The sequence below is a fragment of the Hemiscyllium ocellatum genome, chromosome 5, assembly GCF_020745735.1.
Source record: "Hemiscyllium ocellatum isolate sHemOce1 chromosome 5, sHemOce1.pat.X.cur, whole genome shotgun sequence".
In the NCBI taxonomy this organism is placed as follows: Eukaryota; Metazoa; Chordata; class Chondrichthyes; order Orectolobiformes; family Hemiscylliidae; genus Hemiscyllium; species Hemiscyllium ocellatum.
The window spans coordinates 35,281,401-35,309,169 of record NC_083405.1 but is presented as its reverse complement, the minus strand read 5'-3'; the positions used below and the strand labels follow the sequence as shown (position 1 = coordinate 35,309,169).

General features: G+C 40.2%; 1 protein-coding gene across 2 annotated transcripts in view; it reads right to left on the bottom strand.

Annotated features, from left to right (window-relative positions):
• The window catches only part of LOC132815656 (thyroid hormone receptor beta), a 188,108-nt gene that overhangs the window by 150,707 nt on the left and 9,632 nt on the right, over positions 1–27,769 (bottom strand). For both annotated transcript variants that reach the window (XM_060824646.1, XM_060824647.1), the window contains exon 2: positions 19,655–19,785. The gene's annotated coding sequence lies outside the window, so the exon portion shown is untranslated. The remainder of the gene's footprint in view (positions 1–19,654; positions 19,786–27,769) is intronic.

Below are 27,769 nucleotides of genomic sequence, written 5' to 3'. Positions count from 1 at the left end.
AGGCAACTCTCTGTGTGGAGTTTGCACATTCTCCCCGTGTCTGCGTGGGTTTCCTCCGGGTGCTCCGGTTTCCTCCCACAATCCAAAAATGTGCAGGTTTGGCGAATTGGCCATGCTAAATTGCCCATAGGGTTAGGTGAAGGGGTAAATGTAGGGGAATGGGTCTGGGTGGGTTGCGCTTCGGCGGGTCAGTGTGGACTTGTTGGGCCGAAGGGCATGCTTCCACACTGTAAGCAATCTAATCTAATCTAATCTATAAATTTAATTTAATGTTAATTCAGAAAATGCATTTTAGTTCAATATTATTGAGGGTGGATTTGAAAAGATTGTACTAAAAAAATTTGAGACTCACGTCAAATCATCATGTTAAAACCACTGCAGTAATCTGCTCTGTACATTTAGAACTTGGCCCTATACCATGACAAGCCTGCTCTTGCAGGCCTGGAGATGGGAGTAAAAAATGTGAGGAACATGGCAACATTAACTTTACCACATCATTCTTTTATACTTTGCTGCACAGAAGTCAGCATTCATGAAAGTGAAAATAAAATGTGTTTCCATTAAATATTATGTGGACAGCCGTGTTACATGTGAAAGATTTCTTAAAACGTCAACATATATAAACACTTACAATTTTCTGTAAAAGATTATTCAGAGCTTTGTACAGCTCCATACGTACTCAAACACAAAATGTCGAAATGATTGTGTACATTTCTCTATTATGTTTTAGCACACTGCAGATTAAATTTGTGACCGAATAAATTGGATTACAGCATCTGGGAAACTGAAGCATGCACTCCACAGTAAAATTCCAAACATTATCACGCAATTACTTGGTGAGTAAGCAGGACATGATGAACGAAAGGATATTCAGAATTAAGTTGAGACCAGAACTGTGAAAACTGTATTTATGCAATTAAAGTTAAACCACACTGATGATGAAGTTTAAACTGTGTGTTATACTTCTGTGATGATTTTTAAAAAGATATTACTAGGGTAGTGGCTGAAACAAATTCGATAGTCACTGACTACCTGGAATTTAAGGAAGTCATTCAGAAGGGATTACACCACATTACCTTTAACTTATGAAGCAAATTTGCCATAGGGTCCTTCTGGACTCTCAATATGGAGAGACAACTGTGGTGGTCTAACTTGAGAGTCACCGTCAGTTTGAGGAGGAGAGCTCTTCATGGTAACCTCAGCCGGTGCAGGAATTGAACACATGCTGGTGGTGTTACTCTGCATTGCAAACCGGTTGCCTATCTAACTGACCTCTAGCAAGGATAGCAGATCACAAAAAAACATTGGTGGTATAGCGAACAGTGTTATCTCAGATTACAAAGGGATCTTGACCAATTGAGCCAATGGGCAGAGGAGTGGCAGATAGAGTTTAATTTAGACAAGTGTGAGGTGTTGCAGTTTGGTGAGAAGAACAAGGGATGGGCTTGCACATTTCGTGGTAGGGCCTTGGGGAGTGTCACAGAACTGACAGTTTAGGAGTTCAGATACTTGGTTAATTGAAAGTTGCATCACAGGTAGACATAGCTGAAAAGGCAACATTTGGAACACTTGGCTTCTTTGTTCAGAAGACTGAGTTTAGGAACTGGGATGTTATGGTTGTACAGAATGTTGATGAGGCCAATTTTGGAGTACCGCATATAGTCCTGGTTGCCCTGCTATAGGGTAGATAGTATTAACTTGGAGAGGGTGCAGAAAAGATTGACAAGGATGTTACTAGGATCGAGACTTTTAGTTATAAGGGGAGGCTGGATAAGCATAGGAGGCTGAGGGGTGGCCATATAAAAGTTCATAAAATCATAAGGTGAAGAGTTAAAGATCTTTTCCTTAGGGTTGTGCAGTTTTAAATCTAGAGGGCATAATTTTAAGGTGAGAGGAGAAAGATTTAAAAGGGCGCAGAGGGGCAACATTTTTATGCAGAGTGTGGTTCGTATGTGGAATAAACTGGCTGAGGAAGTGGTAGATCCAGATACAGTCACAACCTTTGAGAAACATTTGGATAGAGGGAAATGGGTTAAGTGCAGGCAAATGGAACTAATTTATTTTGGGAAACTTGGTCGGCATCGATGAGTTGGATTGAAAAGTTTGTTTCTATGCTGTATGACCCAGTGATTCTAAATCAGTAGGAAATCCCTAATTAACAACTGGCTCCAATCCCACAACCAAAACGTTGTAGTTAATGTACATGATTCAGCTTGGGGGCTTGTGGTTGTGGGCCCATAACGATTGATCCCAAATGTGTGCTATTCACCATCTTTATTTGCAATTGGGACAGAGTATGCAGAGTATGGTGTATAAATTTGTACAGGACACCACTCTATCCCCCATAATCTGGGCAGTATAGTACTACATTCAAATAGATTTGGAGGTGCTAGTGGGGTGGGCACACAATGCCAAATTTCCCCCTTTTCTCTCCTCAAGTTACATTTTTAAGATGGAATGCTATAAACTTGAGTGCTGAGACTTTTAAGAATAAATACAGCACAGACATTCTCATAATGTTAAATCAAAACAAAAAGGAAATATTTATTTTTCAAAACACACAAAATGAAAATACAAACACTCACTTTTCACTCACATCCAATAAACAAGCATGAAGGGACTGGGAGCATTCTAGCAAAGTTTGCCGATGATACAAAGTTAGGTGGACAGGCAGGTAGTACTGAGGAAGTGGGGAGGCTGCAGAAGGATCTAGACAGTTTGGGAGAGTGGTCCAGGAAATGGCTGATGGAATTCAATGTGAGCAAATGCGAGGTCTTGCACTTTGGAAAAAAGAATACAAGCATGGACTACTTTCTAAACGGTGAGAAAATTCGTAAAGCCAAAGTACAAAGGGATCTGGGAGTGCTAGTCGAGGATTCTCTAAAGGTAAACATGCAGGTTGAGTCCGTGATTAAGAAAGCGAATGCAATGTTGTCATTTATCTCAAGAGGGTTGGAATATAAAAGCACCGTTGTGCTACGGAGACTTTATAAAGCTCTGGTTAGGCCCCATTTGGAGTACTGTGTCCAGTTTTGGTCCCCACACCTCAGGAAGGACATACTGGCACTGGAGTGTGTCCAAGGAGATTCACACGGATGATCCTTGGAATGGTTGGTCTAACATACGAGGAACGGCTGAGGATCCTGGGATTGTATTCATTGGAGTTTAGAAGATTAAGGGGAGATCTAATAGAAACTTACAAGGTAATACATGGCTTGGAAAGGATGGGCGCTAGGAAATTGTTTCTGTTTGGCGAGGAGACTAGGACCCGTGGACACAGCCTTAGAATTAGAGGGGGTCAATTCAGAACAGAAATGCGGAGACATTTCTTCAGCCAGAGAGTGGTGGGCCTGTGGAATTCATTGCCGCAGAGTGCAGTGGAGGCCGGGACGCTAAATGTCTTCAAGGCAGAGATTGATAAATTCTTGATGTCACAAGGAATTATGGGCTATGGGGAAAATGCAGGTAAGTGGAGTTGAAATGCCCATCAGCCATGATTGAATGGCGGAGTGGACTCGATGGGCCGAATGGCCTTACTTCCACTCCTATGTCTTATGGTAAGTGGTATAGCATATACACTTTCATCTGAGGATCAAAACATCACTTTTAATTAGTCCTTAAGATTGTAGTCAAAAGGTTGCAGGCCTGAAACATTCTCTATTGACAAGCAATGAAGAAAAATTAAGTTGGATGTTTCTGGTGATCAATCCACACTTTAAGAACACTCTGATCTCTGTCGATTGCACAGTGTTTGTTTACACAAGCTTAGGAGGTTGCAAGTGCTTTCTGTTTTCGCTGTTGATATTTTAAAGGATTTGGTCATTGACACTTATTGTCCTAAAATAAAATGACATTTTATAAATAGCAAAAAGTTATGAATGACTATTTTTTCAAAGCAATCTTTTATAAAAGAAACACATTCTCAAGTCAATATCGGGGTTATCGAACCATTATCTGCTGTATAGAACCAATGAGCAAAGTGTGTCATATCTTGGCATTGGGCTGTGCGGGGCTATAGAGGGTGGGAAGAGGGGACTTTGGGGCGTAAAGGGCCTTGGGCAGGGTAATGACAGATAAAGAGTTATAAAGGGATGAGGGCTGGAGGATTGTCTTTTTTCAATCATAACTGAGACAGAGTTCCAGAGCACAGAGGGCAAAATGAATTTTCCAATGGCTACATTTAATTCCTTGGGCTCCATTTCCACTACCTTGACTTGAAAATTCTCATTCCGGTTTTAAAATCCCTCCATAGTAGCATCTCTGGAGGAAATGCTTAAATATCAATAATAATGAAATGTAGTATTGGTCTGGTTAGCTCAGGCAGAAGCTCATTAGGTTCAAACTCCATTTCAGGATTTTGACACATGGTCTAAGCTGACACTTCGGTACCATGCTAAAGGAGGGCTGGGTGCTGGAGCAATTTATTTTGAGATAAGACATCATACTGATACCCAATCTAGATGTTCATGTAACCATAAATCAAACCATGGCCCGCTCAAGATTTTTCCAACAATACCAAGACAGATCAACTGAACGCTGTGCTGAAAATATACATTTGTAAGGTGAAAATGGGACATTTAGCTCTTTGTAATCACATTCACACACACTGTTTCCTACCCCATTTTAATCATACAATTTGTCCACTTTTATTTTGATTGTTGACATAGCTGCAAGAAGAACAGGTTGGAGAACTGGGGATGGCCCATGACAGGTGGCCGAGAAGAATGAATGTTAAATGATGAAGAGTGAAGAGTGAAACATGTATATTAAGAATACTTAATAATTTTGAAGGTTTTCTACACAAATGAAGCTTTTTTTGGGATAGATTCTCTCCCCAATCCACTTTGTATATCCCAGATTATGGTGGAGTAGTACATTCAGCAGTGACAGAATCTTTAGATTAGTAGAAATGCTCTACAGCACATTCTGTCTTTCCCACAAAGTGGGGTGACTTTAATCAGTCAGTCCCACGGAATGGCATTTTCATCTGCACTTTGGATATAGGAGGGAGAATTCATCCACCATTCAATTTAATGGTGAGCCCTCGGGCAGCACCAAAGCGAACTGTTACATCAGCCCACATTGATACCCAACAGTCTGTGTCTACCTCTGACCTCTGCCACAGCTTGTCTGGCCAGACTGCAGACAGCACTTGTTCATTGACAATGAAGACCTTACCTTTGTAGGCATCTTCCCTGGAGGCAGGCACACAAAATCAGGAATTTTCCAGACTCCTGTTATCGACCTCATTTATGAAAATTCAGGCCTTAATCTCACTCCAATCACTGAAAGATCTGAATGAATACCAGAGACAACTGACTGAAAATTGCAGCAGGTTTAGAATTAAATGTTGGCACTGATATAATGCGTGCCACTTCTACTAAAACACTGAATGACTGTGTCAATGGTTTCAAATTACCTTACGTACAAAACAAAATCAAATTTCATCAAAATTTCTCAAATAAACTGATACTCAAGATATTCACAATGACACAAATACAATAAATAACAAGTTGGAAGTTACTGTGGGACCAATTAGCAAGTTATTTTCAGTCACAAGTCATTCTGGAATTCAATGGACCCAAACTCATATTGTTAAAATATGGAACTTCGACAATAATTCCCTTAAACAACTGCACACTGCATTTTAGCTTCTCTCTTTTCCTCCAGGTGCCTCCCCACTCCCCAACATATTAACAGGGCTTATTTAGATCACAGAACTCCTACAGTGTGGAAACAGGCCCCTCAGCCCAACAAGTCCACACTGACCCTTCGAAAAGCCACCCACCCAAACCCATTCCCCATTACTCTGCATTTACCCCCGACTAATGTGCCTAACCTACACATCTCTGAACACTATGGACAATTCAGCATGGCTAATTCATCTAACCTGCACATCTTTGGATTGTGGGAGGAAACTGGAGCACACGGAGGAAACCCACACAGACACAGGGAGAAGATGCAAACCACACACAGTCACCCAAGGCTGGAAATGAATCCGGATCCCTGGCACTGTGAGGCAGCAGTGCTAACCAATGACCCACCGAGCCATCCTCTACTTCCATAACTTTAATTGTCAAGTTACATTCTCAGGATGTGGGTGTTGTTGTATAGTTAAAGAAAGGAAAAGTAGCTGGTTAAGAGGCCTACTGATCCTACTGAAAGTTGAGAGTGGGGATATTGTCAATGACAATGCGGAAACAATAGACATGCCGAACAATTATTTTGTTTCAGTACTCACACCAGAAAAGTAGGATATCTTCTGCAAGTCACAAATAAATTAATAGGGTCTAAATAAAATTAGCTTAAGTACATTATCAATAATGGGGAAATTAATGGAACTGAAGAATGACAAATTACTAGAACCTGACAGTTTCCATCCACTGATGTTAAAGGAGGTAGGAGACCACATTGCCAAAGCCCTAACTACAATTTTTCAGAATCCCACAGATTCCGGAATTCGACCTCTGGATTGGAAATTTGCTGATTCCATTCCACTCTTTAAAGGTGACTGGGAAACGAGGGAATTATAGACCAGTTAGACTGACATCTGTGTTGGGGAAATTGTTGGAGTCCATGATCAATGATAGCGTGACTGATCACCTTGAAAAACAATGCCGTTAATCAGGGAGAGTCGGGGTGGATTATGAAGAGTAGGTTATGCCTGACAAGCCTCGCTTTTCTGAAGAGGTGACGAAAGTGTTGGATAAGGGTAAGTTGATAGGTGCTTTGTATGGACTTCCAGAAGACTTTTGATTATAGTCTAACACAAGACTCTGACAGCTAAGACAGGAGCCAATGGAATTGAGGACAAATAGTTGACATAGAAAAGAATTTGGCTGATTGGCAGGAAACCGGGGAATAGTGGCTAAGCATTCAAACTCGTGAGATGTGACCAGTGGTGTCCTGAAGGGATCGGTGACAAGACCTCAATTATTCACTATACTCATAGGCGACTTCGGTCATTGCACAAAATAAAACATTTGCTGATGACAAAATTTAGCAGCATTGTTGGCATTGATGACAGCATAAGATTACAAGGTAGATGTGGTGTATGAGCAAAGCTGTGGCAGATAGATTTTACTATAAACAAGTGTGAGATAATAACATTTCGTTAAGATAGAAAGGGGTAAGGGCCCCAAAGCAGACTTATGCAGTTAGCCACAGAGCAGCTAGGACCTTATTAAAGGGTGAAGCAGGTTCAAAGGGCTTAATGGCCTACTCCACATCCTATGTTCCACAGCACTAGCACATGCTCTCTCAAATGGAATGTCAAAGGTCCCTTTGAAAGTAGTGGAGTTTTTCCCAGCATCCTAGCCAATATTTCTCTCTCAACTCAGAACTAAAACCTAATTACCTCATTATCGTAACCTTCTTTGTGCGATTTTGTGCACGTCCCTAATTTTTGACTTTACTAAGTTTCCTCTTTTACTGTTTTAATATTGTTAACTTTGAACAAAGCATTTTTTGCATTTATAACTTATTTACCATTAGTCTGAATTTTGTCTTACACTATCCTAATCTATTAGTGAATATCATTCAGAACTCACCATTTAACCTTCTGCAAGTTGCAGTTGGATCCTTCTCAACCTTTTCGTTAAACTGTGGACTTAAATTGCTGATTGCATTTCCACTTCAAATTTGGGATCATTATTGGTTCTCTACTCTACTCTTCCTATTTGCACATCGGTAAAAGTGGTGATGCATTATTGCAGGACAACTAATCCAGAGACCCAGGTAATGCTCTGGAAATCTGGGTTTGAAACTGAGCGGATGGTGGAATTTGAATTCAATAAAAAGATCTGGGATTACAAGTCTAATGATGACCATGAAATCATTACTGATAGTTGGAAAAATCTATCTGGTTCACTAACATCCTTTAGGGAAGAAAACTGCCATCCTTATCTGGTCTGGCCTACATGTGAGTGCAGATCCACAGCAATGTGGTTGACTTTTAAGTCCACTGGGCAACTATGAAAGAGCCATAAGTGCTGGCCTAGTCAGCAACACCCACATCCTGTGAAGTAATAAAACAGCACTGATTCTTGCTGCATATTTAGGGATCGTTTGCAGCCTAACCAAAGGTAGTAAAATCTCAAAACTTGCACTTCGCTGCTCTGGACGGTGTTTTTTTTAAAAGTTGGTTCACTACATTTGCCAGATATTGAATGAGACATGTCTACCTTTTTGATGCCTGACTTAATTCATCATCTTTACTCAATTCATGTCACATATATGTGGAACATCTTACATGAGACAATACTTCAAATGCATCAGTATTAAACTAAAAACGTTCAAAGTTGATCTAAATGCTCTGCAATTGTTTAGCAGCATCTACCTTTAACTTTGGTTTCTGCTGTTTCCACTTTAATTTGTACAGAAGAATTGCTGATTGTCATGTGGTATCATTTGACTTTGTCGTAGACAAAGTGGAAATTCTTTGGCAAATATAGAATGAAATAAATATTTTACAGATGTTTTTTTAAAATATTGTGATCAAAAAGTAGAGCACAACAAAATTTCTACATGCAAATAATAAAGGCAAATTCCATAGCAATGATGTGCTGTAAAAGCAGAGGAAAAGATCAAGTCTGCGAATTACCCAACATACTGTAACATATTTGTAAACGTTAACACTACAAGTTGCTACAATGTGTACTTCTGAGACTAGAATGATAAGTTTATTTATTTGAAGTACGCCAAACTTTGCAATTTCCAAACTGCATGTGCCCTTGGCTATCAATTTAAATTTCAAGCTTTAGTTAGTAGTTGCAAAGCACCTTAATGTAGAATATGACAATGCTCCCAAGTTATAACATGAGACAACAGTAAACATCGTGGTAGAATTCAGCAATTAATTTATGCCCAATGACCATTTCCAGAAGTAGTGAGCCTCACTTAAACTCAGCCATTGCCAGTAAGGACATTTTTCTTAAATACAAGTAATACAAATAATACTTCCACTGAATTATAAGCATGAAAGTATTTTTAAAAAGCTGTACTTATTTGTGCTGCACCATCAGGCAATAGACTTCCTGTACCTGCTTGGATGTGGTCTCAGTGCTAACTGACAGCATTCAAACATGAGTAACTTTTTTATTAGGTCCGTTATCAATTGTATGTTCTTGTATTTTGTTCACTTATTTAGGAACTGCATCCCTTGGTAAAATATACTTCTGAAGATTCAGTAACTAAATATATCAGGACATTATAGTAAATGAGATTCTCAACTTTCAATGTGGGAAATGATTGCAATATTTAAGGACAATTTTTCAGTAAGAGCAAAAAGTATTTTGACCAAACTATTTAAGAAAAACTACTCAATAGACATAGCGACCCTGGGATTACGAATCCCATATTCTACCAGTTGAGCTACTGGGCTAGGTATAAACTTCCTCTACAAAGCCTTATAACACAAACTGCCTTTGGAGATAGCACTCATAAAATTTGACTAAGATTGTGACCCTATTACATACCCATATCTAGAAGGAATTGTTGCCAGAAAATTGTGTTTCTTTTAGTATGGGACACTGAAATGCCACGATGGAATTCCCTTAATACTGTTACTTAATTATATTACTGACAAAATACACACTCAAACATGGAATGTTAATGTTGGAAGCCCAATTGGAAATACATGCATTTCAAGAGTACACTGCCTTTGATAGAATCCAAACCCCTGCCACTGACTAGAATGCCATCAGGAGTGGTGCTTGCAACAGCTGCCATTGTATACCAAGTGCATAGAAACAACTGTTTTGATGTTCTTCTGCTCAGTAACAAGAGTTAAATTAAACAAAGATAAGCCCTGTCCTGAAAGAAAGTAAGTATGTGTGATGTGTGGTGGAAGGGCTGGTGTTGGATGAGGTCAAAAATAACATGACATCAGGTTATAGTCCAACTGGATTATTTGCAAACACAAACTTTTGGAGCCTTCCTCCTTGTACAGGTGCTAGGGAAAGAGGGAAACCTGAGGCACAGAATTTCTAAGTAGAAGATAAAAGGGGCGTACAACCAACGCAAATGAATTGAACACATTTAAGATGCTTTAAATCTGTAATCAGTTAGAATGGATGTGCAGGTTTCAATTGATTAATATGCAAATCCCAGAATTTCTTTCAAGTCACTGACCCAAGAGATCATAAGATTTTATCAGTATTAAACAGGTGACATATCAGGTCATTTTAGGTGGGAGGATTTGCTTAGAGTCTGTCTGTGTCTTAACCTGAAGTCAGACTTGGTTTATTTCCAAAGTAGGAATTTATAAAATGCCACAATGACTGTCTACAAATTGTGTACTTTTTGAACAAAACAGAATGTATCTGCCAATAGAAATTTATCCATACGTGTGTGTGTCAAAAGAAAAAGTGAGCACACAGGCAAGAGTGAGAGCATCTGCAAGAGTGAGGGAATACCTGTGTGAGATAGTGTGCCCGAGAGTGTGTGAGAGTGTATGTGCTTGGAGACAGTGAGAGATTGAGGGATTAGATGCATGGAACCATGTGCGTCACACATACTCTCTCTCTCTCACATAAATATACTCCCACAAACACACTCACACATATAAACTATAAGGTGAATTAGCATTGGCAGATTTGTTTTTGCAGATACATTCTACTCTATTCAAAAAGCACACTTCGGAAATAAAACTAGTCTGATTTCAGGTTAAGACACAGACAAATCCTAAACAAAACCTCACACCAAAATGCATCGTCTGACCTAAGATGTCACCTGTTTTATTCTGATAAAACGTTAAGTTATCTCAGTTCAATGACTTGAAAGAAATTCCGGGATTTGCAGATCAATCAAAACTATTCAGTCAGGAGCATTGTGGGCTCTGGAAGATAGCGCAAGGGATGCTGATTTTACAGTGAACATGTGGTCGGTGGAGAGTTCTCTCAGGAATGGTTGTGGTAAAATAGGACAGATATACGACCTGATACTCTCCACTGGATCAGCAATGGCAATGAAAGCAGCACGTTTGCTCAGATACAGCATGAAGACTCGCTCTGCCTTTCAGTGAGTTTCATTTCATCAAACTCAATATGACCTACACTCAGACAACAAAAAAGTATGATTTCGCCCATTATATTTTACTTGCCATTTATAACAGTTATGAGGATGCATTCACTGTAACATTGGCCCAGAATTAGTGGCTGTTGCTGCTTATTATTATGACTGGTAAAACTGATAGGAACTTCGAGCATTTGCACATGCAGAGTTAAATGTAGAAACTGCTCCTCCACACGGGTGTCCCAGTGCATTCTTTGCAAGTTATTCAACATAGACACTGATTTGGCACAAATTTAAACACATGGATTTTAAAAAGTTAAATCTTTTGTTTAATTCAGGACCAGTCATAATTACTGAAAAACATCTTTGATCCTGAAAAACTAATTTTTACCAATGATGGAATTTCATTTTCTCTGAAGGAAATAAAATATTTTTAAAATGGAATTTTTTTTTAAAAAAAGTTTGAGCTTTGATATCAAGACTTCTTCCTCAATGCCAAGTCTTTGTTTGAGTATTCCTTTTGCTTTCTGTACATGATGTCACAAATGAAATTTATATTGCCCACTTTGCCAGCGGAGAGAATTCAAAGGATTAGCTGGAGAAGGCACCATTTCAAACCAATATCAGTGAAATAGGATGTCTGCTCGAGAGTCTGCTAAAACTTTATGAATAACCTTCCACAAGGTCAACAGCGGTTATTCCTTTGCCACTGACGAAAGTCAAGGCCAAGATTCCGATGTTGAAAATGATGCAATTCTGTGGCTTTAGCCATTATTTAACTCTAATTACAAAGCTAATTAAAATGCATCATTACAAAAATACGTACATTGCAAACAAGTTTCTGGTTTCCAGTAAAACCTTTCAGTATAAACAGTACCTAACAATTAAGCATCAAATGTGCTACAGCAGAAGAAGCTCACCTTACCTGATTCAATGCAGATATTGCTTTTTTTTTCGCATTACGAACACGATTAAAGAGGACATTGACACTGATACCATGCACTAGGACCCAATTAAAAATTAACTATAAGTTACAATATCCATGTATGGAGCTGCAGCAATGGAGCACTTTGGGAATAAAATATTTGCAAAAACAGCCAAATCCAGCTGGTTATGTTTAACTAAAGACAATAAAGTTCCGTGCTTCAAACAAAACGCAGTTGGATGTCAGGCACGGACTTCTTTTGGGTCATTTTCTTTACGTGTTGCCAGGAAAAAAATCTGCTGTAAACAATTCAACTCACCAGCCTTGCCAAAGAAATGGCAATAGTAGTAAACAGAATGGGCAGCAAAAGATGGCTCAAACAACACCGAACAAACAAAAGGGAAAGAGGAACTACAGGACACATGTAACATACATTAAGTGGAACAATTTTAAATGGCTCATAGTAACAGAAAATGTTGATATTGTAAGTACACAAGACTTTGAAGGTGGCAGGGCAAGTTATTTAAAAAAAAAGGGATTTGTGGTTTTGTAAAAAGGCAATGAATGCAAATGTGAATAATTTATTCTAAATCTTTATAAATGACCAATTAGCCCTCAAAAAGTGTATTGTGTCAAAGCACTGATATCGCACCTGAGGATTGTCAAGGTCTTGAATAGAATATTCACTAAAATACTTTCAGGCATGAAGGATTGCAGAAACAGGGGTCATTCTCCTTAGAGTAGAGGAGGTTAAGAAAAACATAATAGAGATGTTGAGATTATTAGGGGGTTTGGTAAAATAACCAAGAGAAAATTAGATTAAGCAGCAGAAGGGGAGTGCAAGTTCATAGTTCCTTGAAAGTAGGTTCACAGGAAGGTGCTGCCTGGTATACTTGCTTTTACTGGTCAATGCATTGAGTATAGGAGTAGGGAGGTCATGGTGCAGTTGTACAAGACATTGGTTAGGCCACTTTTGGAATACTCCATGCAATTCTGGACTCCCTGATATCGGAAGGATGTTGTGAAACAGAGTCAGAAATGTACAGCACGGAAATAGACCCCTCAGTCCAACTCATCCATGCCGACCAGACATCCCAAACCCACCTGCCAGCATCCGGCACATATTCGTCCAAACCCTTCCTATTCACATATCCATCCAGATGCCTTTTGAATGTTGCAATTGTACTAGCCTCCACCACTTCCATTGGCAGCTCATTCCATACACGTACCACCCTTTGAGTGAAAACATTGCATCTTAGGTCTCTTTTATATCTTTCCCCTCTCACCCTAAACCTATGCCCTCTTGTTCTGGACTCCCCCATCCCAGGGAAAAGACTTTGTCTATTTATCTATCCATGCTCCTCATGATTTTATAAACCTCTAGAAAGGTCACCCGTCAGCCTCTGACACTCCAGAGAAAACAGCCCCAGCCTGTTCAACCTCTTCCTATAGCTCAAATCCTCCAATCCTGGCAACATCCTTGTAAATCTTTTCTGAACCATCTCAAGTTTCACAACATCTTTCCAATAGGAAGACCAGAATTGCACACAATATTCCAAAAGTGGTCTAACCAATGTCCTATACAGCCGCAACATGACCTCCCAACTCCTGTACTCAATACTCTGACCAATAAATGAAAGCATACCAAACGCCTTCTTCACTATCCTATCTACCTGTGACTCCACTTTCAAGGAGCTATGAACCTGCACTACAAGGTCTCTTTGTTCAGCAACACTCCCTAGGACCTTACCATTAAGTGTATACGTCCTGCTCTGACCTGCTTTTCCAAAATGCAGCACCTTGCATTTACCTAAATTAAACTCCACCTATCACTCCTCAGACCATTGGGCCATCTGATCAAGATTCTATTGTAATCTGAGGTAACCTTCTTTGCTGTCCTCTAATTTTGGTGTCATCTGCAAACTTACTATCTATACCTTTTATGTTCACATCCAAATTGTTTATGTCATTGGCGAAAAGCAGTGGACCTTGCACTGATCCTTGTGGCACTCCACTGGTAACAGGCCTCCAGTCTGAAAAACAACCCTCCACCACCACCTTCTGTCTTCTCCCTTTGAGCCAGTTCTGTATCCAAATGGCTAGTTCTCCCTGTATTCTGTGATATCTAACCTTGCTAATCAGTTTCCCATGGGGAACCTTGTCGAACGCCTTACTGAAGTCCATATAGATTACATCTACCGCTCTGCCCTCATCAATCCTCTTTGTTACTTCCTCAAAAAATCTAATCAAGTTTGTTAGACATGATTTCCCACGCACAAAGCCATGTTGACTATCCCGAATCAGTCCTTGCCTTGCCAAACACATGTACATCCTGTACCTCAGGATTCCCTCCAACAATTTGCCTACCACTGACGTCAGGCTCACTGGTCTATAGTTCCCTGGCTTGTCCTTAGCACCTTTCTTAAATAGTGGCACCACATTAGCCAACCTCCAGTCTTCCGGCACCTCACCTGTGACTACTGATGATACAAATATCTCAGCAAGGGGCCCAGCAAACACTTCCCTATCTTCCCACAAAGTTCTAGGTACACCTCATCAGGTCTTGGGGACTTATCTACTTTTCTGCATTTCAAGACATCCAGCACTTCCTCCTATGTAATATGGACATTTTTCCAGATGTCACCATCTATTTGCCTACATTCTATATCTTCCATGTCCTCTTCCACAGTAAACACTGATGCATCATACTCATTTAGTATCTCCTCCATCTTCTACGGCTCCATACAAAGGCTGCCTTGGTGATCTTTGAGGGGCCCTATTCCCTACCTAGTCACCTTTTTGTCCTTAACACATTTGTAAAAACCCTTTGGATTCTCCTTAATTCTATGTGCCAACGCTATCTCATGTCCCCTTTTTGCCCTCCTGATTTCCTTCTTACTGCCTTTAAACTCTCGGGATTCACTCAATCTATCCGGACATATGCTTTCTTCTTTTTTCTTAACCAAACCCTCAATTTCACTAGTCATCCAGCATTCCCTATACCTATCAGCCTTTCCTTTCACCCTAGCAGAATATATTGTCTCTGGACTCTCGATATCTCATTTCTGAAGGCTTCTCATTTTCCAGCTGCTCCAATCAGCTTTTGCAGGTTCTTGCCTAATACCGTCAAAATGAGCTTTTCTCCAATTTAGAACTTCAACTTTTAAATCCAGTCTATCCTTTTCCATCACTATTTTAAAAACTAATTGAATTATGGTCGCTGTCCCCAAAGTGCTCCCCACTGACACATCAGTCACCTGCCCTGCCTTATTTCCATAGAGTAGGTCAGGTTTTGCATCTTCTGTAGCAGGTACATCCACATACTGAATCAGAACATTGTCTTGTTCACACTTAAGAAATTCCTCTCCACCTAAACCCTCAACACTCTGACAGTCCCAATCTATGTTTGGAAAGTTGAAATTCCCTACCATAACCACCATATTATTCTTACAGACAACTGAAATCTCCTTACAAATTGGTTTCTCCATATCCCGCTGACTATTAGGAGGTCTATAGTACAATCCCAATGAGGTGATCATCTCTTTATTTCTCAGTTCCACACAAATAACTTCCCTGGATGTATTTCTGGGAATATCCTCCCTCAGCACTCCTGTAATGCTCTCCCTGATCAAAAAGGCCACACACCACCACAACCACCCCTGTCTGAACTGTTCTTTTCTGAACTGTACCAGTCTCAGATTGATCACTTTCCTCACTATCTCCCAGAGACCACCACCCCACCTTACTAGTTTAAATCCTCCTGAGCAGCCCTAGCAAATTTCCCTCCCTTCCAATTTAGGTGCAATCTGTCCTCCTTGAACAGGTCACTTCTACCCCAGAAGAGAGATTCCAATGATTCGAAAATATGAATCCTTCTCCCGAACACCAGCTCATCAGCCATGCATTCATCTTCCTATTCCTGCCCTCACTAGCTTGTAGCACCAGGAGTAATCCAGATATTACTACACTCGAGGACCTCTGTTTTAAATTCCTGCCTTACTCTGTAATCTCCCTTCAGAATCTCATCCTTTTCCCTTCCTATGTCATTGGAACCAATGTGTACAATGACCTCCTGCTGGGCCCTCTCCCTGTTGAGAACATTCTGCACCCTCGGAGACATCCAGGGAAGCAACACACCATTCTGATTTTTTTGCTGCTGGCCACAGAAACACCTGTCTGTACCTCAGACTAGAGAGTCCACTAACACAATTGATCACTTGGAACCCGACATACCCCTCGTTGCATTACAGCCAGTCTTGCTACCAGAAACTTGGCTGTTCATGCTACATTCCACTGAGAATCCAAATCACCCCCTACATTTTCCAAAACAGCATACTTGTTTGAAATGAGAATAGCCACAGAAAACTCTTGCACTACCTGCCTACCTCTCCTATCTTTCCTGGAGTTAACCCATGTGACAGTATCTGTGACATTTCTCCCTTCCTAGAACTGCCATCCATCACATCCCCTTGCTCTTGTAAATTCTCAATACTTGTAATAACTGTCTCTTCAACCGATCCATTCGATCTGATAGCACTCACAAGACAAAGACAAATATTGCAGTTATAACCCTCAGTAACATGTAAACTCTCCCTAAACTCCCACATCTGACAAGAAGAGCATATCACTCTACTAAAGGCCACTTTTGCTTCTTCCAATCTGCAGACCCAGAAAATAGCACCGTCTTAGTCCTCTACAACACACTGTGCCAGGCTAACTTAATACTTATGGCTTATATTTTTAAAGTTTAATCAAGCGACATATCTCAATAAAACATATGATCAAGAAAGAACCCATTCTACTCATTACTGCAGACTTACAGCAAGGCCACACTTAAAACTGTTCGCTTATCTGTTTGTGTTGTGACCCCTCCCAAACAGGTTCCTCCAAGATCAGTTATGAATTTCACCATTTGTTAATTTTCCCAGATGCACTCTGATGTTTTTGCTGTTGAATTTATGTATCACTGGACAGCAACTGTGCAGGTTCCCTGCTGTGTCAGTTATCATTGTGGGTCTCTCTCTCTCTCACACACACACACACACACACCTGCCTGACCATTTGCTGCCTTTGTCTGGTCCTCTCCCTTTTAAAAGTGCAGTTGTTTTGACTTTTTTTTCCCTCCAAAGTTCCAAAACAATGTAACAGCATATAAAACAGTAATTGCTGCTCCTGAAATTCAAGGAAATCACCTCCAACACCTAAAAAAAAAACAGCAGCCTATTACAGTCAGAAAATTTTCCTGTCCTCCATCTTCGATTTTGAAAGGGTTCAGAAAAGATTTACAAGGATGTTGCCAGGGTTGGAGGGTTTGAGCTACAGGGAGAGGCCAAACAGGCTGGGGCTATTTTCCCTGGACTGTCAGAGGCTGACGAGTGACCTTAGAGGTTTATAAAATCATGAGGGGCATGGATAGGGTGAATAGCCAAAGTCTTTTCCCTGGGGTAAGGGTGTCCAAAACTAGAGGACATAGGTTTAAGCTAAGAGGATAAAGATTTAAAATGGACTTAGAGGGCAACATTTTCACGCAGAGGAATGGTACAATTACAGGATTTAAAATGCATCTAGATGAATATGTGAATAGGAACTGTTTACATGGATATGTGCCAAATGGAACTAGATTACTTTCGGATATCTGGTCAGTATGGACGAGTTGGACTGAAGGCTCTGTTTCCATGCTGTACAGCTCTATGACTCTAATTGACAAACAAAAACTAAACTGAGGGGAAAAGGAAAATTTATATATACAAAAGAAAAGTTGATATATCATGGTCTGGAATGCACTTCTTGCATCCACCACTCTTATTCAATGACTGTAAAGGCCGATTTTACATAAAGGATCAGCCATCCAGTCTTCTCTGACACTATTTGCAGGGTTCCAACTACTCTGAACAGCAGAGGCTAAAATTGAAGGCAATATCAAAGGAAGGTTCATACTCAAAGCCAGGCCTAATCAAGAGCATGACTGCCTCAACTACATTCTTCACCACCTGGTGATGTCATTTATTTCTTATTAATCTGTTCAGGGGATGTTATGGCACACCTCTGGAGCAGGTAGGACTTGAATCTGGACCTCCTGACCGAGTTAGGGACACTACCGCTGTGCATACAAAAAGCCACCACACACTCATTCCAGATATTTGACAGGATTCAAACTAGGTCCCCAGAATTGGGCGGCACGGTGGCACAGTGGTTAGCACTGCTGCCTCACAGCGCCTGAGACCCGGGTTCAGTTCCCGACTCAGGCAACTGACTGTGTGGAGTTTGCACGTTCTCCCCGTGTCTGCGTGGGTTTCCTCCGGGTGCTCCGGTTTCCTCCCACAGTCCAAAGACGTGCGGGTCAGGTGAATTGGCCATGCTAAATTGCCCGTAGTGTTAGGTAAGGGGTAAATGTAGGAGTATGGGTGGGTTGCGCTTCGGCGGGTCGGTGTGGACTTGTTGGGCCGAAGGGCCTGTTTCCACACTGTAAGTAATCTAATCTAATATAACATGGCTCGCTGGATTAATAAATTATAATATCCCTAGTGTCTCCCTGTGAGGCCATATATAATGCTGAGTGCTTTAATCATTGCTGCCCTGAAATGATTTGTCATACCTTATCGATTGATGATCGCTCCAGGATTTTTCTCTGCTTTGCACTTAGCTAATTTGGCACCACTCATTTATTAGGCACTTCCCCCTTTCTTTTTACTTCCACTGGGAAATATCCAACTCTTCTCTGCACTGAATTCCATCTGCAGTCGCTATGTTCATTAAGAAATGACAGTCTGCTTCATCATAACTGTCTTCTTATGCTTTGTAAGATGGATCTTGATAGTATGTTTATATCTGGACATGTACCAAACAAATATAGCAACTTTTGTCCATTTCAGATAGTAAAGCAACATTTTTGCAAAGCTACAGTGTAGCAGCACAACTCAGACAGACATGTGGCTACACATTTTTTGCTCACCTCATCTCTGGGTATTTTCAAATTAATCTATTCAGAAATGCCACGATTGACTTCTGCAACATATGGGGCTTCAACCGGCTCTCCCAGTTCAAGGTAGGAATACTACACCGAGTGTCCTTAAATATGTCCCTATTTGCGCACAATCACACAGATTAACCTACCATTAATCTGCTGTTTGGACAACAAAACCTCAGGTCTCATATCCATTACAAAACACACACTTTTAAATTACAATCAAGATCACCAAGAATAATATCTGTATACAAATAAAGACTTTGTGAAATACTTCAATGACAGAGTAAAATAAAACCATCACCATCTATTCCCAATATGACCAGATGTTGTGGCTTTCTCCCCATATGTTTAATTCTCAGCCCAATGTCTGCCTTGCCCTGCACATACAGGGAATTCTTACTTTTGCTGACTCCCCAAGTCTCCAGCTCAACCTGCTCCTGGCTGTCAAAATTCAAAAAAAGCTAATAAAAATATCAAATCAAGCAATAGTTAGTCTTAGAAATTACGTGTTCAATTTATTGTCACTTACAAACAATCGGCCTGGATCTAAGAATGAACGATAAATTTAAAGCATTTCATGAAATATTTATACTATGCATCAAAATACAATACACTGTTGACCTTAGGAGAGACTAACTTATATTTTTGCTCAAAGAATTGTGTCAACTTACGACATTATGTGGCTTAAAACCAAGATATTGATAGTTTCTGATATTGAAGCATAGAAAAAAATCACCATTCTCACTTACCTAAAGTGTAGGAGTCTAAACACTAGATGATATCGATAGCCGAGCTTGTGACTTTTTGGCTGGGAGTGGGACATCAATTATTTGAATTCTTGGGCCTGACTGGGTGGCATCATTTTGGCAACAACAATGAGCTGGAGACAAGATTTTCCATGCAGCAATGTGAGGATAGGAGGAAGAGAACAGAGAGAAAAAAAATTAAGTCGAGCTAAGTACTATACTTGTATATGTTACTATCAAAATAATATTACCCACCATTCTTTCTAGTGAATAGATAACAAGGTAGGGAAAGAACATATTGCAAAACTGCACTTTAAAAGAAACCACCTTTAGCAGTTAAAAAAGAAAAGAATTCTTGCTTTGGACTGTGGTCTGCAGACAAGCACCGGGTTTGTTCAGTGTTTCAAAGTAGGCACACTGACATTATCCTGAAAGCTCTTACAAGAACTCAAACTGCTACTGCTGACTTAAATGCAAATTGAACTACGAAGCCATCAGTTAGGAATTAATGTAAATTAATTCCTGCAAAGTAAGCGGCAACTGGTCCAACTTTATAAGCAGTAATGCATCCCATATTTTATGATGTGAAGTTAACCTTAAAATGCAACTATGATACCATTATGAATGATTGTAATCTAAAATAATGTCATTGTCACAACTGGGACTTTTTAATTCAAACAATTTACATGACCCCCTTTTTTGCAAACCCAGATCTGAATTAGATTAGATTAGATTACTTACAGTGTGGAAACAGGCCCTTTGGCCCAACAAGTCCACACCAACCCTCCGAAGTGCATCCCACACAGACCCATTCTCCTACATTTACCCCTTCACCTAATACTACGGGCAATTTAGCATGGCCAATTCACCTAACCTGCACATTTTTGGGCTGTGGGAGGAAACTGGAGCACCTGGAGGAAACCCACGCAGACACGGGGAGAATGTGCAAACTCCACACAGTCAGTCGCCTGAGACGGGAATTGAACCCGGGTCTCTGGCGCGATGAGGCAACAGTGCTAACCACTGTGCTGCCCATGAATGAGCAGTGTTGCTCGTTTTTGGGGAAAAAGATTGAGTTATACTTCACACTAAAATGAGGTACCAATTAATTCATTAGAAGACCAAAAGGAAAAGCACTGATACAACTAAGAGAAATATGCTGAAACATGGCAAGTGGAATCTATTGCAACCAAGCAGAGAGTGACAAACTTTTACTAAAAGAACAATAGTAGTAATTATATTGTCACACCACATTGGGGTAACATGTTGGAAATTCCTGGAGTCATCACAAATGTTAGGAGATTATAATCAAAAAAATACAAAGTTCCCCAATTTTCCTGTCTTTTAACGTCCACGTTGATAGAAAGCACAGACCAGGTTTCTGTATTTAACAACAGGCTGTTTATTACAAACAGACTCTAACTACAAAGTTCATGGCCATTCAGTATATAACTCTACCAGTTCAAACTTTACCATCTTTGAAAAACTCCCATTACACATACAGGCGGCATATACAGAGATAAAGATGTTAGTGTTTTGGACAAAGAGAAAAGCCGGACGGTCAGTTCAATGGCTTCTGCCACATGGCTCACGGAGATGATCCTTTAGCTTGTCAGGACTTGTTCCTCCTCAGTACCTGAGGAAGAGAGACTTTCATTTGCTTGCAGAAGACACAGACTGATTGCTTCACAATTTAAAAGTCTTTGACTTGTTGGTAATAAGCAACAGCCTGGAGCAAATACAAAGAGAAAATAAACTGGTTTTCTCCAGGTTTCAGGTTTTTTTTTCAATTTTCAGAATAAAGCTCATCATCTCCCCTTCAAGAGATCCGAACACTTCTGGCAGCATTATTCACATCCACAAGCTGCTTAGCTACTGGGGAAATAATCACAGTTGTTGGCAGGCAGAAACCCTTGATTGTTGACAACTGGTCACCACTCCACAGACCAATTAGCTATTTGTTGCTGGCCAAATCTCTTTGTACTCTCCCCTGGCTTCATTAATTGTATCAGAGCCTCTTCGCAGTTCTCTTCTGGTTTTCCTCTCATTTGCAGTAACCTCCCCACTGCTAGAATAATCTGTGTAAACAGCATTTCTTTTTTAAAATAGTGTGTAACCAGCTTTTAAAAAAAAACTGCAAAATGCTTTCCACAATCATTGGTTTTTAAAAATAGTCCTTTTTCCATTTTGGTTCACAATCAAAAACACAGAAAAATAAAAAGGTTTGGTCTTTATAAATGTCATAAACAGAAGTAGGATAGATTCAAAATAGTGCACGTTATAAAGGAAAACAAAGGCATGAAAAAAACTTGGAAAAACAGAAATATGTTTTTTTGTCATCTTAACAAAATAAATTGAGATAAAAAAGTGTTTAAAATTTTGAAGAGATAAGTTCAGATAGAATCGTATCATTTTTCAGCAATCGATAGGTCAAGAAAGAGAGACCAAAGATCCATAATTAATATCGATCGCAGCATACACATTGATCTGACACACAAGACAATCCCACTTCTCAGCAAATATTCATGCCCATACTCAGTGTCAAGTCACTCCTCCACCCCCTTTTCTGTTGGGATGTACAATACTTGTTTTTAGGAATTGATTTTAATTCTTCACCTTAAGTCAGCCTGTGGAATCAAGCAGATCATACAGGTTGTATTGCCAAGAAGATATGCAGGAGTTTAAAGCATGAGAGTACAGAGCACCTATTGTGTCAAATGACAAACAGAAATGGCAGAAGTACAAAGGTGTTTCAAGCTAAAAGTTGTAACATTTGCTAACTTGTCAAATTACTTTTCTACAGCAAGTGACTTCAGTGATGCTGAAAACCTGAGGTGAGGATGGAAGAAAGGATCTGACCTGAGGAAACGGGGACACAGACCAGCTACAGGACTATTAACCTGGGAAACATGTATCAGAGTCGGTCCTCAAAACAGTCTCCAGAAATGCAATGTGTATGTACACATTTAATTGGACCAAATGAAACCCAGACCCAGCTAAGACTTCAGACCAAAAACTGGCTGGTGTAGTCATTCAATCGAATGAAGATTTTTAGTGTTCCAGAAGGTTGAACCGAAGGCTCTGTTTCTGTGCTGTATGACTATGCGAGCTTGATGCCCAAATTACTTATTCCAAATCTGATCCAGAGTGGGATCCTTTGGATAATGACAAACTAATTCAGAAATGTAATGAACATTTTTGTATCAAATGTTGGAGGCAATTGATAGTTTTGAAAATATCTTGGTTGTGGTTAATAGGTGTCTCTGCAGATTTAATTTATTTCATAAAACATGGGATTTATGATCAGGGCTTGGATGATCAGGAATTTGTTAAGCATGTACGAGAAAATTCTCTTATTCAATATGCCGACATACCTATTAGAGAAGTAGCAAAACACTACCTTTTCTAGGGGAACTAAGGCAGGGCAAGTGACAGAGGTGTCAGTGGGGAAGTGCTTAGGGGCAAGTGATTATAATTCTAAAAATTGTTAAAAGGAAAAGGTTAGACCTGACCTAAAAGTTAAAGATCTAAATTGGAGGAAGGTTAATTTTGATGGTATTAGATAAGAACTTTCGAAAGTTAATTGGTGGCAATTATTCGCAGGTAAAGGGACGGCTGGAAAGTGGGAGGCCTTCAAAAAATGAGATAATGGAAGTTCAGAAACTGTACGTTCTCGTTAGTGCGAAGGGCAAGGCTGGTAGGTATAGCAAATGCTGGATGACGAGAAAAATTGAGGCTCTGGTCGAGAAAAAAGAAAAAGCATATATCAGGTAGTGCTAATTGGGATGGAGTGAATCCCTAAAAGAGTATAAGGCTGGAGCAGTATACTTAAGAAGGAAATCCAGAGGGCAAAAAGGGGGCATGAGATAACTTTGGAAAATAGGGTTAAGGAGAATCCAAAGAGATTCTACAAATACACAGAGGTAAAAGAGTAACTAAAGAGAGAATAGTGCCCCTTAAAAATCAACAAGCTGCCTAAGTGTCAAACTGCAGGAAGTGTGAACCACATACTAAATAGAGTTATAGAGATATACAGCATGGAAATACTATAGACCCTTCAGTGCAATTTGTCCGTGTCAACCAGATATCCTAAATAAATCTAGCTCCATTTGCCAGCATTTGGCCGATAGCCCTGAAAATGCTTCCTATTTATATACCCATCCAGATGTCTTTTAAAATGTTGTAATTATACCAGCCTCCACATCTTCCTCTGGCAGCTCATTCCATATGCGCACAACCTTCTGCATGAAAAAATTGCCCCTTAAGTTCCTTTTAAAATGTTTCCCCTCACACCTTAAACCTATGCTCTCTAGTTTTGGACTCCTCTATCCTGGGGAAAAGACCTTGGCTGTTCACCCTATCCATGCCCTTCATGCTACTATAAATCTCTAAGGTCACACCTCAGCCTCGGACACTCTAGGGAATGTACTGTCAGTCTACTCAGCCTCTCCCAATAGCTCAAACCTTCCAACCCTGGCAACATCCTTGTAAATATTTGTTTGTTAATTTTTCCTCAGGGAAACTCCAATGTCCAGAGACATTTGAAACCAAAACAGCAGGGGCAATTAGGTGTGCAGATTACTGTTGCGTCAGACAGTAGTGCAGGTTTACTGCTCAGTTGTATTCACTTCTCATGTAGTCACTACCTTTGTCTCTCTCCCTCCTTTTAAAGTGCTGTGTTTTTGACCTTTTTCCTCCTCTCAATGTTCCAAAACAATGCAACACCTTATATAACAGTAATTGTTGCTCCTAATAGTCAAGGAAATCAGCTCCAACAATGAAAATACCTCACAAAACAAAAGGAGCAGCTCTTGCAGCCACAATTTTAGATTAGATTAGATTATTTACAGTGTGGAAACAGGCCCTTCGGCCCAACAAGTCCACACCGACCCGCTGAAGCACAACCCACCCATACCCCTACATTTACCCCTTACCTAACACTACGGACAATTTAGCATGGCCAATTCACCTAACCCGCACATCTTTGGACTGTGGGAGGAAACCGAAGCACCCGGAGGAAACCCACGCAGACACGGGAGAACGTGCAAACTCCACACAGTCAGTCGCCCGAGTCGGGAATTGAACCCGGGTCTCAGGCGCTGTGAGGCAGCAGTGCTAACCACTGTGCCACCCACCAATTTTCTCTGGGGAATTTTTACTGGGGAGTCAGGCAGCGAGAGAATCACAATTTTCTCCCCATCCATCTTGCAACACTGCTGATGAGATGTTTGTGCACCTGAAGCTGAACCTGCTGCCAAATTTACCCATGTCATTGACACCTAATGTATCATCACCACCTTCATCCAATTTGCCATTTCACCATGTCCTTGGTGCCCTGTTCCCAACTTAACTGGCTCGTTTCCTCCCTGACTCCTGGCTCCAGCAAACAGTGAGACAGCACAGCAATGAGCAGGCACAGGCTGGACAGCTACTGGGGAGTCAGGCAGCGAGAGAATCACAATTCATTTAAAACACTGGAAACACACTCACTGTATTGCTCCTACACTGTGGCATCACTGGCGGTAATTCACCCACTTTTGGCTGAAGAAATTCCTCCTCATCTTAGTTCTAAAAGGTTGTGCTATCACTGAGGCTGTGCCCTCAGGTCCTAGTCTCTCCTACAAGTGGATCCATCTTCTCCATGTCCATTCTATACAAGCCACTCAGTATTCTGCAAGTTTCAATGAGATTCCCCCCTCACCCTTCTAAACTCCATCGAGTACAGATCTAGAGTCCTCAACCACTCCTCATGTGACAAGCATTTCATTTCTGGGGTTATTCTTGTGAACCGCCTCTGGACCTCCACCAAGGCCAGCACATCCACCCTTCGATACTGGGCACAAAGCTGCTCACAATATTCCAAATGCGGTCTGACCAGAGCCTTATGCAGCCTTGACTGTATATTCCTGCTCTTGAATTCTAGCCCTCTCAACATGAATGCTATCACTGCATTTGCATTCTTAACTGCCAAACGAACCTGCATGTTAACCTTAGGATGCTTTATATACATCTTTCATAACCAGTGAAAGTTAAAAAAAAGCTTTACAGACCATGTTGGATGTCTGAAGAGCCAGTCATTGTATCTAAAGTTTCCTACATTTAAAAAAAAAATTATTGCAGCAAGGTCCCACAAACAGCGATGAGATAACTGACCAGATCAATGATTTTACTGATGTTTTAAACTTAACTACTGACCAGAACACAGCAATTTCTTGTGCACTCCTTTGAAGAGGACTATAGCTTATGTTCACTAAAAGATTAAATGTCTCATCCAAAAGAGTAACACCTCAAACTGTACAAAATGCTTTGTAAGGTCAGCCTGCTCAAGACACAAGGTAAGTCATTCAGCCCCTCACGCCTAGTTAATTGCATTGCGGCTGATCTATACCTCAACCCCATTTAGCAACTTGTATTCCATATTCCTTAATACTTTACCCAAATGGATGTGCAAATCTCAGTCTTGAAAATCTCAACTAACACAGCATTTACAGCCTTTTGGCAAAAAATGTTCCAGATCTCCATGGTCATGTTGATAAAGTGCTCCAAGTTCACCTCCCATCCATCAATCCTTTATTATTACTGTTTTTAAAAAAAACTTGGAACTCTCTGCCTAGCAGTATTGCGGCAGTACTTTTATTGTATGCTATGTATCAATTCAAGAAGGCTGCTGCTACCACCTAAGGTAAATTAGAGCAATCAATAAAATGTCAGCTTTGCCATCTGTTATGGACCAGATCAAATCCCCTCAAAATATTTTAAGATGGTAGCCCTAACTACTTCTTATATTAAAGGTGGACGTAAAGCATGTGTTCTAGACGTGATGCGATTGATCAAACTGCTCAATGTTATGCAAAATGCCATAGTTAAAATACAAAAGAAAGAGGAATTTAGAATAAATTAACTTTGGCATAACATAAATGAATAATAGATACAGTAACCATTACTAATTAACTGTTCTAACATAGTAACATCCCATAAACACACCACTTAGCAAAGAGACAAATTCAGACAGATTCTTACATGCAGTTCTCCATTCCAGGAGGAAAAAAAAAGCATAAAGAGAAATTTCAGAGAACGTAGCAGCTGGAAATCATTCACTCAAGCTCCCAAATCTTCTGAAACTCCAAACAGCTTCTGAGATACTGTAAAAAAAAACCCAAAACAACAATCTGGATCTGAGAGAGGTGACCACACCCATTCAGGCTGTTTTTAAAAAAACCCAAGGCATCCTAAACCATTTGCTTAAGTCATCTTCAGTAGTCAGTTTGCCATTACAATCTCTTCAAAAAAAAGACTTAAGATAAAATAACACATCAGTGCCCACATCCATGGTCAACATTTCTCTTCAGGCAAAATCAGTAGCAGTGCCATCAGGTTCTAACTTTATAGTGTAACTTTCTGCCAGTGGTAAAATGATGTGAAAATAAACAGCGTCAGTGATGCTTTACTTTCCTTTATTAATGGTTTATCATCAAGCAGCGGTACATTGATTTAAGTAAAGGGCTGTTTGGTATCATCTAAGTTTGCTCATGACACAATGATTCATGAAATATTGAAGAGTGCTGATGGGGGTATTATTTATCAATGCCTCTTTACAATTCTGGGCAAATGTACAACTACAGCAGAGGAATATCAAGACAGGCAAGTGTGAAGACAGCCCTTGGGGCCAAGAAATGATAGATCAGTTTTATTTTAAGAAAGAATCAGTGGAAATCTGAAGGTCCATAGGGTTTAGGAAGTCATGTACATGACTAAAATGTAGTGGGCAGGTAGAAAGTACTGTTAGAGAAAAACGGCTAATGTAACGCTAGTCTTTAAAACTAGACAGCAAGAGATAATTGTTTACACAATGTTTTCAGCACAATTAAAAAGGTCTCAGAAGATTTGCATTCAAAACCAAGTGTGACACTGCAATACATAGGGGAAATATTAGGATGGATGAGCAGAAGCTTGGTCAATGTGGTACCTTTTATGAAATGGCTTGTGAGCGCAAGGTTTAAGGAGGGATTCTGAGTTTAGGACATTGGCATCCTTACCTTCAACTGCCTATGGTGAAGTGATTAAAAGTCATGAATGTTCAAGAGACCAGAACTAAAATCTCAAATATCTTGGATGATT